Source organism: Schistocerca gregaria, chromosome 3 (genome assembly GCF_023897955.1).
Source record: "Schistocerca gregaria isolate iqSchGreg1 chromosome 3, iqSchGreg1.2, whole genome shotgun sequence".
Classification (NCBI taxonomy): domain Eukaryota; kingdom Metazoa; phylum Arthropoda; class Insecta; order Orthoptera; family Acrididae; genus Schistocerca; species Schistocerca gregaria.
In genome coordinates this window covers 419055687-419073673 of record NC_064922.1, presented here as the reverse complement: position 1 = coordinate 419073673, position 17987 = coordinate 419055687, and the positions used below count along the sequence as shown (strand labels likewise).

At 42.6% G+C, this 17987-nt stretch overlaps 1 protein-coding gene across 4 annotated transcripts in view; it reads left to right on the top strand.

The window, feature by feature from the left end:
* The window catches only part of LOC126356220 (SNF-related serine/threonine-protein kinase-like), a 326256-nt gene that overhangs the window by 93112 nt on the left and 215157 nt on the right, over positions 1 to 17987 (top strand). For 2 of the 4 annotated variants that reach the window (XM_050007036.1, XM_050007034.1), the window contains exon 2: positions 17359 to 17424. The exons of the other annotated variants lie outside the window; for them this stretch is intronic. The gene's annotated coding sequence lies outside the window, so the exon portion shown is untranslated. The remainder of the gene's footprint in view (positions 1 to 17358; positions 17425 to 17987) is intronic. 4 annotated transcript variants of the gene reach the window in all.

The window sequence follows — 17987 nt, the reverse complement described above, 5'->3', positions numbered from 1 at the left end:
CATATGCTAACGTTTTTGTACACCCGTCCTTCTGACCACACTTGATACCAAGTAATTTTTTCCTCTTCATGCACCTGAAAAAGGGTCTTGATTCCCAAAGTACTGAATCCGACGAAAACCTTACAGATGCTGTCAAGGGCTGGTTGCAGTCTCAGGTAGTAGAATTTTATGCGGAGCGGAATTTGCCTCGTTAAGACATACGACAAACGCTTAAATTCGAATGTTAATGTGCAAAAAGGTATAATTTAAGATTAAAGAAATGTTTCAACTTTTCATAGACTTAACGGAGGTTATTTATTGAAGACCATCACTGAGCACAATTTGGACTATAAAGTTGATGCCACGCAACGCTGACACAAATCGATTAATGAGAATACGATTTTCGACTGATTATTTGTTATCAATAACTGATAAATGCGTTTTGACCGATGGATGCGTCAGAACGTGCTACATCCACATATATTCTCCACTAGCCACCAAGCGGTGTGTGGCGGAGGGCTCAGTTTGTGCCCAAGTCATATTTGCGCCCTCTGTTGCACTCGCGGTTTGCGCGAGGGTAAAACGATTTTCTGAACTCCTCAGTACGAAGTCAACATTTCCACGAGGCTCCCAAAAGTCCTCGTACGGTGATAAACCTACTTTCAGCGTGAAAGGACTTATACTACGTTTTTTCTGAAAGACAATTCCATTTTTTTTACGATCAGTCTTTTATTTCCGGCCTTGATGGTCAAGTGTTCAAATCCATGCCAGGAAACCGTAACGTCGTAGGACCCAAACACGGTCAAACCGCGGAGATTGTTCAGCCTGCCTTTGCGGTAGCCTTCACCTTTCAGTGATGTGAAGATATGCCAGGAACGACGCGAGGTTCGGATTCCATGCTAAACTGCAGCTCCTCTTTCCCCAGTGAGGAAGGTTAATGACGTGCGATTTGACGGAGCATCGTCCAGTTGGAAATCTTTACGCTCAGGGGTCTGAACATCTCTCTTGAGGTACTGTGAGTCAACCACGCCATACGAATTTACTTTAGTCATTGATTTCACGCGATCAGGTTATTTCGGCGTTGTCATTTTCAAATGTTTACTTATAATCGCGTAATGAAATAATCGTCATGTTTTGGGTGTATATAATGTATGTCTGTCATTTAAATATACGCTTGCTGTTGTAGCATAGTCGAACGAATACAGCGTTCCATACTCGTCAGCAATATAAACAATACTACTGCCATTGTGGCATATGTACGTGAACATAAAAACTCATGATACATAGAGTAAAACATTGCAGTCTGCAGGTTGAATTGACTCTGCCCAGTTAACAGCCGTCCAAAGATATTCCTGCAACTGCCGAGCAGATCGAACCTGTCGATATGTGCCAGCGGCATGGTGCCTAATTATAAGATATCTTTTGTCGACACAGTGGCACCATGCCCGTCCGATCCCCCTCCTCCCCCCCCCCCCCTTCCACCCTTGTAAATATCAGTAGGTTTGATTAGCTCCCTAGTGGTTGCCGTTGTCGGCATATTTTTGAACAGCTGTTTACTGTAGAATGAACAGTGACAAATCGACCTGTAGAGAGCAATGTTATATGCGATATATCGTGAGTTTTTATGTTCACTTACGTTCGATGCTACGGCAGATCGCTATTGGCAGTTGAGGCACGCTTTTCTCTTTCGACCCAGCTGCGACAGAAATTGTACGTTTAGTGTTAGGTTTGCACTATACGAGGTGTGGCTATAAAATGACAGGACTGATCCTGGCACAAAGTACGCATGCGCGAAAAAATGCTGTTAAGTCTTCTCGGTTCATTGCGGCACGTCTGGTGTCTGTAGACAAATCAGTGTGGGCGTAGCCTTCGTTTGTGTAAGAGCTGTTTTCTATTTTGCCGGGAAATGGTGTGTTACTAGAGCAACGAATTGTCGTGAAGTTTCACATGAAACATGAAAAAACTGTTACTGAATCCTATCTTTCATTGAAAGACTTGTATGCGAATACAGTTTATCATGTACGATAGTGTTTGAGTGGTTCAAGCGTTTCCAAGATAGCCGAGATGATGACTCACGCCCGGAATATCCTTCAACATTGAAAACGGATGAAAATACCGAAAATGTAGATAATCTGATTCAATCTGACCGTTAGAGTATTCGATCGATTGCTGGAACTATATGAATAAGGCATAAGGCAAACTTTACGTAACCAGTTTAACATGAGAAAAGTGTGTGCGAAACTGGTGCCGAAAATTCTCATGACCAAACAAAAAGAAGCTCGTGAAAATGTTTGTGCTGACAGTTTGAATATCACTGAAAATGATCCTAATTTGTTGGAAAGCGTGATAAGTGAAGAATCTAGGTTTTTCATTTATGATTCAGAAACGAAATGCCAGTCCATGCATTGGAAGGGCCTAACGTCACGGAGGTCAAAACAGCTAGACTGAACAAATCAGTATTCAAAGCAATGATTTTTTTTTTTCGTTCGATATTCATGGAATTGTGTATCTTCACTAGGCTGCTGGAGGTCAGACTATTGATCGACTTTACTACCCTGAGGTTTTTGCCCAATTCCTTGAGGAAATAAGAAAAAAACGAGCCGAACTGTGGAAGAACAAGTCATGGATTCCGCATCAAGATAACACACCAGTTCATATCTCATTGTCTGTTAAGAGGTTTCTGGTGAAGTACAGCATCCCAGTGTCAGACCATCCACCTGATTCGCCTGACCTAGTACGATGTTACTTTTATCTATTTACCAAGGCCAAATCTACATTAAAAGGAAAAAGTTTTCAGTCCGCTGAAGCAGTGAAGGAAAAAGCTCACAGGGGAAGACTTCCAACACTGTTTCCATCAATGGAAAATTCGCACGGACTGTTTTAGGGATAGAGGATGGGAGTGTATTGAGGATGACGATAACTGAATATGTGTGGTTTTGAAATAAATGTTTTGAAGCATTAGGCCCGTTATTTTATAGCTACATCTTGTATATACTCGCACAGGATGACCGTGTAAAATTTGGCGATGTGGCGCAGACGAATAGCGAAATTCTGCATGTACCGCTAAGTGTCGGGACATCGATGCTGTCGATGACATCCTGGATTGCTGTTTTCAGTTCAGCAGTGGTTTTTGGGTTGTTGCCGTACACCTTGTCTTTAATATAGCACCACAAAAAGGAGTCGCATGCGTTCAGATCCGGAGAATGTGGCGACCAATCGAGGCCCATATCAGTGGCCTCTGGGTACCCCAGAGCCAGAACGCGGTCCCCCAAAGTGCCCCTTCAGGACATAAAACACTCTCCTGTTTCGATGGGATCGAGCTCCGTCTTGGATGAATCATATCTTGCCGAAATCAGGGTCACTCTGGATAATGGGGAAGAAATTATCTTCCAAAACTTTCACGTACCGTTTGGTAGTCACCGTGCCATCAAGGAATATCGCTTTGATTATCCCGTGACTGGACATTGCCCACGACACAGTCACCCGTTGAGCGTGAAGAGACTTCCCGATCGCGATCTCTCGCATGCGCCGATTTTGCTCATTGACGAACCCATCGAAATGAAAGAAGGCTTCGCCGCTAAACAAACCGTAGAATTCCCGTCCTGTCCCGCGGCCAACTGTGCAGTTTTGAACGCTCTAACGCAAACTGTTAAAAGTTATGACGATTTTATTTCATATAATTAAATAATTGTCACTCTGTAGGGGAAAATACGGTTGTCTTTTAATAAATCTGTGGCTGTGTGCCAGATTTGAAAGAACGTCGTCTATTTGGGTAAAACGGTGTACGATTGACTATTTTATAAGTAAGAAATGAAAATGAGGCAAAACGTTCTTGATCAAGTGTGTTTCAGTTAAAATGGCTCTAAGCACAATGGGACTTCTGAGGTCATCAGTCCCCTAGAACTTAGAACTACTTAAACCTAACTAACCTAAGGACATCACAAATATCCATGCCCGAGGCAGGATTCCAACCTGCGACCGTAGCAGTCGCGCCGTTCCGGACTGAGCGCCTGGAACCGCGAGACCACCGTGGCCGGCTAACCCCATTAGGGTTATCCAAAGTACTTAAGGGGTAGGTATTTGCCTTTCTTTGTGCCCGTACTTACCTCATTATCTTCCCGTGAGCTTTGTTCCTCTCTTCGGACCATGCTGTTCTAGTTTTCTGCCTCGGTTTTTCATCTTGGTCAACTTTACTTTTGTGGATTATGGACCTGAAGATTTCATAGTTTTGGACATCCTCTGGGGTAATTGTTGCCAGTTAAAGGTCAGTTGTGAGACCGCCAAACTATTTCATCGTATCCGTGTTGGCTTCGCACGTGAGGTCAAAAAATCGACCATTAAAAAAATGTGTGTGTTACTTGTGAGTTCATTATTTAATGTGTCCATAGAATCTTGACCCGCGTTTTCTAATTTCACTGGCGGTCGAAGTGGCCGAGCGGTTCTAGGCGCTTCAGTCCGGAACCACGAAGCTGCTGCGGTCGCAGATTCGAATCCTGCCTCGGGCATGGATGTGTGTGATGTCCTTAGGTTAGTTGGGTTTAAGTAGTTAAAGTTCTAGGGGACTGATGACCACAGATGTCAAGTTCCATAGTGCTCGGAGCCATTTGAACCATTTTTCTAATTTCACTCTGAGTGTTTGCGTTTTGTTTGATATCTTGATTGCTTCTGAGTTGGTATTATTCGTCTACAGGATTTAGACCTACAGTTTTCCTACGGTTTTAGTTCTTTTTCTTTCAATGTCTGTTTTTTTTTCTATTCAAGTTAAGTGTTTCTGCCCCATGTAGGCACTCGGGTTAAATATGACTGTGTTGTACTATCAAGTTCCTAATGATCTGTCTGTGCCTTCGTTACATATTGAATGTAAATTACGATATACGACTTCAGCACATGACAATGCGCACCAGGCGCGAGCCTGTCGTTAGAACTCCAGCGTACCGAACGCGTATTTTAATATCCGCAGATGCGAATAAACGACTTGGAGATGTGAATAGTGTTTCCCTATTTCACTCAGAGCTCTACCTGTGTTGGACAAGCCTCGGGGACGAGCGTGGACTTTTGCTGGTGTTGTTGGGTACGGCAGACTAGCTGTCCGCGAGACTCGGGAGTTCCGGCTGCGGCGCGAGTCACGGCGGGCAGGAGACGGCTCTCTCGGAATATCGGCGTCACATCGGCCGTTTATACCGGGCTGCAGGCCGCTCCGCTTATGCGTGCCAGGAATACTTGACGGCGTTCCAACGTTATTCAAGGGCCCCGCTCACCGGGCTCCAGCTGGTGGCGCGCGACTCGCGCGTGGCGGATCCGCCTGGCCTAGACTCTGCCAGCTGCGGCCTCAGCCGCCACACGTGCCCGTCTGCTGTTCGCCTGACGAAAGACGCTGTGAGCAGGCGCCAGAATCTAAAGCTACATGCAGTGCCAGCCGCGCCATTCACACCGGCTAGTCAGACCGACGCGTGTCTGTAGCATTTACAGCTGACAGCCTTTTGGGACATGCCGACTGGAACAACTCTCGTAGGGTTGCACCGTTACCAAATGCAGGAAAAGAATGATCCGACTCCAAAACTCCATACCTGTTCGTGCTGCTGCTAGGCACACTGAGAATTAGTAACAGCATAACTAAAATTTTAATATTTTCTGAGCAGTTTGCAATTTATCCCATGTTTGTAGTATGTTTTATCAATAAATATGGAGTTTTGAAATCAGTTCATTCTCTTTGAAACCCCTTGTACAACGCGTCTACGATTACACCAGTGCAGTAGGCTATTTAACTTAGCACTAAATCTCAAGCGCGATGGAGCAAAACATTTTGCGCAATATTTCCTCAGTATTGGGAAATCTTACGTAGCCGAGTTAAAAGTTACCACATCTAGAACACTATTAATTGTTAGCTATGTTATAGGTTCTCTGTCAAATATATTTTAATTTATCATAATGTTAAATCGTGTTGCTGTGCGAAACTTCTCAATGTAATAAGCGTTTTAACGAGTGGTAATTAATATTTTAAGATAAATGTTGATAGTATTTCTGATTTTATACCGAACGCTATTTATGCTGTATATGATACACAAACAGAAGTCATCAGATCAAGAACCCAAGGTTGTAATTGATGGAGCGTCCTAGAACAGCCTTCATCTCGCATTGCGGCAGCTTTCGGTTGTTACGTAAGGAAGTTGCTTGTCTGAAGGTAGCAGCGTCCAAGTATAATTATGGGTAAAATAAGTAGATAATAGTCACTATCTTTAGCTCTTCAATATGTCAGTAACCATCTCAGGGATACTGCATATTCAAACTACTATAACGCATTCCGTTCCGAACAGGTAACAGTAATGATCTAAGCGCTGATAATAGTTGTTATCGATCGCTTGTAATGGAAAAATGGACGAGAATCACTATACTGCCATTAACATTTAAGTTGTAACCAGCCGGCCGGTGTGGCCGTGCGGTTCTAGGCGCTTCAGTTTGGAACCGCGTGTCCGCTACGGTCGCAGTTTCGAATCCTGCTTCGGGCATGTATGTGTGTGATGTCCTTAGGTTAGTTAGGTTTAAGTAGTTCTAAGTTCTAGGGGACTGATGACCTCAGATGTTGAGTCCCATAGTGCTCATGGCCATTTGAACCATTAAATTGTAACCATCGGTTAGTTATTGTTCCGGATATCCGCAGATAGACCCGGGGATATCCGCAAAGTCAGCACTTCGTCGTGGCACTAAGTACCTCGAGCATGCCAGCGACCTTGGTCTTCGAAATGGCAATCAATGTACAGCTTGGTCCAAGAGAAAATCATGGTTCGATCGCAGAAATTCAGGCACATTGTCGCCCATGCTCTTGGTAAACTAGTGTCATGACAGTTAGGGATCGAAACGACCCACAGTGTTACTAACAATGTTAGGAAGCTGGTGCGTGGCGCAGCGGTTCTAGGCGCTACAGTCTGGAACCGTGCGACCGCTACGGTCGCACGTTCGAATCTTGCATCGGGCATGGATGTGTGTGATTTTCTTAGGTTAGTTACGTTTAAGTAGTTCTAAGTTTTAGGGGACTGATGACCTCAGCATTTGAGTCCCATAGTGCTCAGAGCCATTTGAACCATTTGAAGCTGGTGTGAAAACAGAGGATGGTGAATAGCAATGAAAAACGAAGGCGAACCTCTGCTGATAAAGAAAATCTGAACGAAATGAAAAGAAGCATAAAGACAGCTATGCGTAAAGCGTTCGACTTGCACAGGCGGCCTCATGACCCAGACGGGGTCTCCCGGCCAAAATCTCTCTTCACGAGTGGGTAAGCACAACTGATCAGTTGAGCTGTGAGGAAACCGCAACAGGTTGCGGATCTCCGTAAAACCAGTTAATGAAACGAAGTCGTAAGTTCAAACTCTGTGGTGTTTTCCGGTTGAGTGTTAGTTTGGCGTGCATGCACGTGCTGGCAAGAATGGACTCTACCAATGCGTAGGGCCATCGGCTGCGTAGGCGATATTTAATGACTTGGCGATGTCTGATTGAAGCCATTAAATTACATTTGTTTCGGTGGAAACTGGTCAGGCTGTCAGGCTGTTTTGCTTTTTTACAAGTCTTTGCGAAGATTATCGTCGTAAAATGTCAGGGACGAGCTGAAGATGGTGTAATATCTGTTAGCGGCTTACGTTTTTTCAGTCCAGTGGTAGATCTCTGGTCTTGCTGAGCCCATTTAGATAGCTACAGAGCATTAAATAATGGTTTCGGAATAGTGGCAAATACACTAACTGGTCATTAATATCCGGACACCTGTTAGTGGACTTTAATGTGGGGTGTGTCCACAATTTGCTTTATGATATATTTAGCTCTGCTGGCGACACTTCCATTGAGGTGTCTGTGAATGTATGTGGAGGAATGGCAGCCTATTCTTCCTCAGGAGCTAACCATTTCTAATGACTCGGTGTCGAGAGAACGTTAAACTTCCGTCCTTCCTACCTTCAGCAGCCAGAAGCAGAGAAGTTATTGATGTCAGTCGCCGGGGTCATGAGCGAAGCCGGTATTGTGACTGGTCCCAAAGGTGTTTCACTGCGTTCAGGTAAGGATTGTGGGCAGGCCAGTCCATTTCACCAATGATTTGTCCACTAAACATTGCCTCACAGCTGCTTCTTTATGATACGGCGTGTATCGTGCTAATATAATCCTCTCCTAACTGTTCCTCTACTGTATGCAACACACAATATTGTAAAGTGTGTTCATATCCTCGTGCATTTAGCGTTTTCTTAAGCGCAATGAGCGGGCCACGCCCTAAAAATGAGAAACACCCCCATCATACGCCATACCCAAACACTTCTGTTGGATTGCCACCTCAAGCGTCGCTTAGCATGGACTAGAGAAATGTGTGGCTTACGAGGACTGGTCGACCACTGTACCCTCTTCTTTTCAACTCGTTGCGCACAGTCTGTGCGAGTTGGACCACTGGTAGCACTTTTGAAGTAACGAGTGATTCTATCCGCTGATTCCATACGATTTTTTTTTTTTCAAGCAACTTCAGCAATTGTCAGCAGTCGCTGTCCATCAAACATTGGATGTGTCTGGTACTAGTTTAGCTGTGGTGATTCCTTTGCGTTTCCACTTTACAGCCACATCACCAACAGTCGACTCGGGCAACTTTAGAAGGGTTGAAATGTCCCTGATGGATATGTTACTTACGTGGCATCCAATGACTCGCCTACTTTTATACTCGCGGTTCCGTTTCTCATTTGACATCTAGTGGACAGTTCCCCATTTCATAAGAGTGTCCCGATCGTTTTGATCAGACAGTGCATAATGCTATCTCGCGGGTCAGATCGAGGTTGGTGACCTGATTTTAGATAAATCTTGTGCAGTGCAACACTATTATGCGAAGAATACTGCAATCGATAGTGAGGTGAAAAAATAGAGGAAACGTGACATGTGGTGAAGCAGCAACCTCTCTTTACATCTTTGATTAAAAAGCAGGATACAGTATTGAGACTGGCTGCATATATTTCTCGTGAGGTCAAGTGATTATGATGGCTTGAAATATGCATTTGTACACATCTGTAGTACGCTAGTGTTGGCTTACGTACTTCATCACTTTCCGCTCCAGGTTAGTTTTTTCCTGTAATTAATACATACACGTTGCTCTATGAGAGGGTCATTTCTATTGTATTTCGTTAAAAGTATAACATATACAGCGTCCCTCTTTTCACTTAACGTGAAGCGCTGTCGATTCACTGCTCATGAAACAAGGCAGCCTTTCACGTACGGCAATAACTGTGCTTCTTCGTTCGAGTAGGTTTAAGTCTAGAATTGAGATAGTATGATTTTAGTACAAGGGATGGAGATAAGTCTTGACCCAAAGGATGCGACACTATTTTGAACAATTTGACCAGAAAGTTTTCTGCTTTTAGCTTAATACGCACAAACATTGGTAACCATTGGGTAAAACGATGTATTGTCTGAAGTCGAATTGTGGACATTGATCTTGTCTATTTCTGCGCAAAGAAGAGCGATTAACGTTTTCTGCAATGTTGCGTTGATTTATGTCATATTGCTCGACATAGTGCCGTTACGGATACATGCACTACTAAAAATCGATCACGCTGCCGGCAATTTGAACAGTGCGAGTGCTGACGCAGTATACAGGGTAGACAGAAAAAATCTGAATAACTTGTAAGTGTGTTTCAGGGTTGGTTATGCTGAGAAATAATTATTAAGAAGAAAATTCTGTATGTAGTGACGTTTCCGATTTAATTAGCATTGAATTTAGTCAATCAGGTCGTCGCTCGTTAAAATTCAAGCAGCCTGCCAGAGACAGTGCTGCCAAACCTTTTCTTCGTTTCGTTTCCTAAAACCTAACAAAAGAGCGATACAGAAAATGTACATAAGACGGTAGTAAGGACCGAACCCGACCCCGAGCTTCCTCTCGAGCAGTGTCTTGCGTTGTCATCTAGGCTGTGAGAATAACCGACGTTAATTGTATGTGGGAGACTGCTTGTATTTGCGCGCGCAACGACCTGATCGGCAAACTTCAATGCTAATTAAATCGGAAACTGCGCAGGTATCGATTTTTTTTTTCTAAACAGTCATTTCTCAGCTCACCCTACCCTGCAACACCCTTACAAGATTTTCATAGTGCATCTGACCACCCTGTATAGTACAAATCAATCTTTGTCAAAGGTGTTCTACTGTTATGGTTCAATAAACCGAACACGTTTCCAGTTTTTAACAAGAAACGGATGAATGCAATCAAGCTCCGTACCACGCTCCGCCCACCTACACAAACGAATAATAAAATAAAAATTAGTTTCCTGACAATTACTGATCATTCTTCGTACAGTAAAACGCCTCCTATGTTTCCAAACATCCGTAATAGATTATTTGTAGAAGCTTCAACCCTAAGATTATTTTAATGTAAAAACAACTCTAGTTGCGAAATTCAGTTATATGTTTGTGCTGCCAGTGGTCACTGAAAAACCTGACTCAGACACAGTTAACGTGGTTTGGATGCTATCACGGAATACACCATTTTTTGTGTTTGGCTGCTAATATTCGAAACCGATCATCAATTAAATAAAAAGTACTGAATTTCGCAACTTCAGCTGTTTTCTGCGTCAAGCTTGATAACACAAGTTGCTGTCCTATATTAACCTACCAGACTGGAAATTTAAAAAAAAACTAAGATTACTACATAATTTAAGATATCCATGAATGCGTGAGTGGTTACCCGATGTAAAGAACTCTTCACCAATAAAATATTCCACTAATGTACACTCGTGTTTACAGACACTAAAGCTATCAACAGTTAGAAAGAAACTTCCGTTCACCTACCAAGCATGCTTACGCAAAGTGGTTGGTTGTGCATGCTTGTGAAGTTTGTAGCTAAGTGCATGACCACCTTCTAGGGAGGAAAAGATGAGCAAGTCTGCAAGAAGATCGTGTAAAGGAGAAAGGGTAGGTCGAAGAAGCGACGCATTTCTCCTCACGCCGATACAGGGCTGCCATTTCAGCTGGAGCGCGCAAGACGGTGGGTGGGGGAGGAGCTGCCAGTGTGAGGCTGTTAGCTGCACCCTGGGTGGCGCCAGATAACAGCATTACGCCGCCGCCATTGATGCTCGTCACCTTGCGGCTGCTATCAGCACGCTGCCTCGGAGAAGAGGTTTCTTGTCTCACGGCCGCCATGCGCCTATGTTTATAGCACCCGGTGACGGCCATATACTGTCCACTGCCGAAAATAATGCCCGCGAGAGGGATGCAGCAGTGAATAAAGTGTGCATTTTGTGATATACTCTAGAGCAAAATTGTATGCGACTCTGTAAAAACAATTTCGTCAGTACACTTGCGTCGATAATATAACGAACTGTCTTATGAGGTTCAAGCGACCTAAATAGGGGAAAGCAGGATAATATATTCAAAAATTTTAGTCCTATTTCATCTTTAAATAAACCATCGCAGCATAAAAAAATAAAAATATCATTAGGTACAAAATATCTAGCTTTGCCCCACCTGAGGAGTTAAATAAGGTATCAGTTGAAATGAATAGAAATAACTTGAAAACAAGAAAGAAGCTGCACTCTGTTGAAAAACATATACGAAAACCAAATGGAACTCATTAAAAATATTATCAAGGGATGCCTGAAATATATTTTAAGTACCAAATCTTGTTTCTAACGAAAAACTTCAAATTTTCAAAATATTACACTAACACAGGCAAAGTTTGCGACAACTGGTTCTAATAAAAATAAAAACACACGTTATTAAGAAAAGAAACCGCAGTCGAAGTAGCTGTGTTCTTCCTCAGTATTGAAACATGAGCCCTGCCACGACAAGATGGTCACTGGAGTCGTACCTCCATCCATAATGAGTCTGAATATAGCCTAATAGAAAGCATGGATGCTTCTTCTCGACTTATAAGCCTGATGAATTCTAAGAATCTCGTTTCAGTTCTTTTAAGCCATTCTGGTCTTTCCAACTTTCATTTTACTGTTTCTTGTCTCATTTATCGCTTGGCCCATTTGGTTCTTCGGACATCCAATTAAAATGTACCCTGCACGGGAATATACATAATAAATCTAGCAGTGCAGATTATAGTATAGACGCATTATTGGGTCTGACCGTGGAGTCATGCCCCGTGCTTGGGTAGCTCAGATGGTAGAGCACTTGACCGCGAAAGGCAAAGGTCCTGAGTCCGAGTCTGGGCTCGGCACACAGTTTTAAGCTGCCAGTAAGTTTCAGACAACACAGTAATTATTAAAACACTTGGCAAAAAGAGTGGGACGAGAGTGATAAGGCCCGTCGAGTCTCTTCATTTTTCCTCAATATCAGAGAGCGATTACGGTTGCGCCATGTGAGCCTCAGCGAAGGCATGGCCCTTAGTGCAAGCACTTGCAGCGCGTGTGTCTTTCAGAAAGCAATCGTTACACATACGGGGAAATTGGCACCCCGGACGCTTCCCTTTAAAATGCATTAGATACAGCTACTTACGTAATAACATAGAACACATAACGGAAACAACACTATTCGATGCTCTAATTCATTGACACAGTTGAACGTAATAGCCAACATCATCTTAAAACAACATGACACATACAAACAAAAGATACAGAAGACGAAGACAGGCGGGCATAGATAGCTCGAGTTGTCCCAGTACTGACGATGATACGAGTGACAGTGACACCACTGACATCACATAAAACACGTATAACATGCACAATTACTCGCGTGACCCTTGATCAAAAGTTGTAATTTATAACTTATTATGAATGAATCAGATTAAAAGTAGGTAAAATTAGACTAGCCCGTGGATAGGTATTGTTCTAGAATCCATCTTAAACCTATACCCAACACTGCTAAGTATTTACATACAGAAACACACCATTGTAAATCTAATAATATTAATGTAATATAAATGTTGTATAAAGTAAGCAGGCAAAATCAATCAGTGTAAATACACGACAGATCACGCATATTACGTAATTATATAAAATTAATCGGTCCACTACTCAAAAAGTCTAGTTTTATTCCACAAAAATGGTTTTACAAGAGTAATAATAGGTTAGTGGTGCCTTCTTATTTTTCCTACAACTATGTAGGTAAATACATAACTTAATTAGATTACATTGAGACAAAGTATTGTTCTAAAGACGTGCAGAATTTGTTTACTAGCCAACCTAGTAGTAGTAGTAGTAGTAGTAGTAGTTACGCATCCCACTCAGTACCCTAACAAATAGATTAGATCCACGTGGACCGCACAAATCGAGTTTTCCCGAAGAAGGGTGTTCATCTGATGGTTACTAAAATGGGCAGCACCGCATGTGGACGCTGGGCTTGAACTTAAATACCGAGACCCCTTCTCCAGGTGTTGTTGTTGAAGGTATATCTATAGCTACTCTTTCCTGTCTTCTTTTATTGTCTTCTAAAATTATACCGCATAATTTATGATTTCCTACTTCCAAATTCCTAAATTTTACCTTAAAAAATAAGTGTAATTGCTGTAAGTAAATAAAAGTGCAGACAATAAGAACTCTACGCAGCCCAACTTCCGAGTGGTGCTGCATGGGCGACAGTGCCCTTGATTTCAACTGTGTAGGACAATTTTGGCGCGCGGTGGTGGCCACACCCTGCATGAAGTAATAAGATGGCATTCACTAGTAATCATGCATCTGGCCAAGTGTGAAAAGTGTTGCCGGCCGCAGTGCCCGAGCTCTTCTACGCGCTTCAGTCTGGAACCGCGCTGCTGCTACGGTCGCAGGTTCGAATCCTGTCTCGGGCATGGATGTGTGTGATGTCCTTAGGTTAGTTAGGTTTAAGTAGTTCTAATTTCTAGGGGACTAATGATCACAGATGTTAAGTCCCATAGTGCTCAGAGTCATTTGAACTATAATGCATCCTGAAAAACATGCAGCTTGTAAATGTAGAAACAAATGATTTGTTCTTCTACTTGTTGCGAGTTGTCATGGCTGATGATGGTGGTAAGTGACAAATGATACACAAGCAAATGAGAAACACAATCCGCAGGGTAAACGCTTACATCAGGCGCAAAGCACATGTTTGAATGTATCGTAACCGTCGCTTGGAACCGGTAACAATACAATCCCCGTCTGTTTTCGACTTCTGCGAACCGCCATCATTCGTATATCAGACTATAGTCACAGAGAGGTATCCTGTTTAAGTCGCATATCCGGTTTTACCCTACATTTCCCCTGTATTAAATGTTTCACAGCATCAGTGCACTGTTACTCCTGAATAATATCAGTTAAATTAAAATTTGTGTGTACAAGGTATCATTAGCTTCTGTAGTTTATTTCTAAGGCTACTTAGTGTATGTGCAACTGCTGTAATGCATTTTCGGTCACGTCCACGTTTCGTTTTATTCAGTTAAAACATCGCCGACGTTGGAGTTTTCTCGTCCGTTCATTGCATACTATGGGGATGTGATGTCTTGATGTCTACATGCACGTTTCACCAGTGTGTTCCTCTTTGACACTGGTGTTGCAAGGCAAAAATAAACAAAATGGGAGATCATAAACGGCGAAGAACGAAACTTGATCTGACAATGAAGTCTACAGGCGAGGTAATCTTTTGTACACGGCCAGTAACACAGAAGATCGGCAGCCACGAGCTATATTGGAGGGAGGGTAAGAACTGTTTCTCCACTGCACGCCATGGCTCACCATCCGCATACAGTGTTCTGCACCATATCTCGCGCAAACGTGGCCTTCTCGCGAGCGCTGGATGATTCCATTCTATTGTTTGGAATGGGCGGCCGCCTCATTTAAATGTCGCATTGCTACCTGCATGCTTTGAGCGTTCTCATTGCTGTCTGTTTATATCTGCTCTACATCTATACTCTGCAAACCACCGTGAGGTGCAGGACAGAGGGTGTGCGCCATTGTACCAGTGATATTAGGGTTTCTTCATGTTCCATTGACGTATGGAGTGCGGGAAGAACGATTGTTTGAATGCCTCTGTGCGTGCAGTAATTATCGTATTCTCATGATCCCTATGTGAGCGATACGTAGGGGATTGTAGTATATGCCAAGAGTCACCATTTAAAGCCAATTCTTAAAACTTTGTTAATTCACTTTCTCGGGATAGACGCAAACTATCTTCAAGAGTCTTCAAGTTCATTTCCTTCAATATGTGACACTGTCCCACGGTTTAAACAAACCTGAGACCATTCGTGCTGCCCTTCGCTGGATACGTGCAATGCCCCCTGTTATTCTGTTTGGTGGGTGTCCCATACAGCTGACAAATTTTCTGCGATGAGTTGCAAGAGTGATTACTAAGCAGTCACCTTTGTAGAATGATTCCACCTCGCCAGTATTCTACCATTAAACCCACAACTGATCCCATGTGATCATTCCATTTCGTATTTCTACAGAGTATTGCACCCAGGTATTTGTATGAGTTTTCTGCTTAAGGCACTGCAGCATTTGCGTATGTTAGATGCAGAGAAAGTTCTTCATAATCGGCCACGTGTGATGGCAGTGCCGTTAAATTTATATTGCAAGAGGCGAATGAGAGAGTAAAAGTCTTATTATAAACTCTGCTTGAGAGGGTAGCTGGAACCGCTAGCTACCCCAGTGGTCTAATTAAGAGAATAGAGGAGGAGGGAGAAAACATAGCTACAAGTACTTGCCAACGCTTCAATACCTTGTGAAAAATGGGGGAGGAGAATATGAAGAAGAAGAAGAAGAAGAAAATTTAGTATTGAGATAATACTAACAAACAGGTTGCCAGGGGATTGGCACACAATATCGACATCACACGTGTTCTTTATTTTCAGTCTCGTGGTGAGCAACAATGTCCGTCGAGATACATTTTTGCCTCTCTTTTGTTCAATGAAATTTTCTTCTGGCAGTGCGCGGTCATACTTGTTTCGCTTTGATTCATACTTCGTTTATGCGAATATTTCTTTTAGGGTACTAAAGTAAAAAAACTATTGACTTTCAACGTTTATATTTCTCGTGCTGACGTAACCTGTTAACACTGTCATTTGCAGACTCGGTTACGCAGCTTACAACTTGGCAAGGTATGCGTTTATGCGTAGTTTCCAGATGTCGAACTGCACTTCCCCTGTTGTTACCGTATACAATGGATCCCTTACCACTACTCTTATCCCCTCCTCTACTGCACTGTCTGTGCAGATGTGGGCCCAGAAATCTTTTGTGCCCTTCACTTTCTGCATTAGCCGAGCGGTCTTAGCCCGCATCTCGTGGCCGTGCGGTAGCGTTCTCGCTTCCCGCGCCCGGGTTCCCGGGTTCGATTCCTGGCGGGTCAGGGATTTTCTCTGCCTCGTGATGGCTGGGTGTTGTGTGATGTCCTTAGGTTAGTTAGGTTTAAGTAGTTCTAAGTTCTAGGGGACTGATGACCATAGATGTTAAGTCCCATAGCGCTCAGAGCCATTTGAACCATTTTCAGCTATCTTAGGCGCTGCAGTCATGGGCTGTGCGCCTGGTCCCGGCTGAGGTTAGAGTCCTCCCTCGGGCATGGGTGTGTGTGTGTGTGTGTGTGTGTGTGTGTGTGTGTGTGTGTGTGTGTGTGTCCTTAGGATAGTTTAGGTTAAGTAGTGTGTAAGCTTAGGGACTGATGACCTTAGCAGTTAAGTCCCACACGATTTCACACCCATTTGAATATTTCACCTTCTGCAGCTGATCTTATGTACAATATTTTCCACAATCATATAAATCATATACACTGCTTTCATACGACAATTTGCTTGCGAAAAAAAGTGGTTCTAATTTTACCGTCTTAATCAGTATTTGAGAAGAAAGTTGGAAGGAATAGTTTGTTGGTTTACGAGCGCTGGAAAGGCAGAGAGGAAGGTATTCCGCGACCTGCAGCGCCTGTGTTGCGAAGGCTCGCATAGAAGTTTATTGAGCAATAAAATTCTAAATGTAGCACACATTTCTCCTTCGAGTGTTCTCTATTTATTCTATTTAACCAGCTAGTTACGAGTCACAGACTGATGAATAAGAAGACGACTTCTGAACTGGTTAAACGATAGTGTCGTTTGTGGACACCTTTGAGGGAGCGCTACTCTTCGATAATTAATTTATGTTGTCATTCCACTTAAACCATGACGGATATAGATTCCTAGGTACTTAACGATTGTGACAGATACCAGTGACAAACTGCCTTGTAAGATAGTCCATCAACGTCGCATCTTTTTTTCTATTTATTTGCATTATAATACATTTATGTTGTGTGGATGCCGCTAGTTTTTGCGTCAACCAATGTTCATTGCCTCCTTTGTTGTCGTTGTTCTTTTGCTTTCTATTCATGCAGTGGGTATAACTAAATATCATAAGATTTGATAACCGTGAAAACATTGGTCTTTTCTTGGCTATTTAGGAGATATAACACTATTATGTAGAATTATTTTGTAAATGAACTTTCTTTTCTTTCTTGCAGGTTCGTTGCTCTCTGTAGATATAGAAGATAGAAGATTTCTCAGAAAACAAAAAAAGATAAAACAAGGTAATACTCCTTATTTCTTCAGTCAGGCCTGTGAGGTAAATTTCAGCTTGATAACTCTATTCATTCCTGAGAAGAAGGCATGTTAAGTGATGATAAGACATTCCGAGTGTCGGAAAAAATGACAAAGGAACTTTTTTGCAAGATTTTGTTACAGATCAACACATTTTACGTTTTCCCGTGTACTGATGCTGTTAAAACTCGCTTCTTGCCAAATTTTATGGTTCTAGGTGAACTTGCCCGTAGTCATAGTATGTTCTCGTTTGACTATATGATTGCAACGATTTCCGCGGTAACATTTTACGCAGATAACATTTGTCTTGCTTTTGAAATCCCTATGGGTTGATTTCAGTTCTATAAATTAAATAAATTTATTGAGAAAATGGCGCCGTTTTATTATTAAGTCGTCTGAAAAACTATTTGACAGATGATTGCTGTCCTCACTAATTGGCGTCAGCGCAACACACAATGAACTGTACGTTTCGAGTGACAAACAAGTATTTTTACAAGTATTAAAAGCTTTAATTACAAAGCAAGTTAATGTTCATTCTTTAGGAATGCGTAAC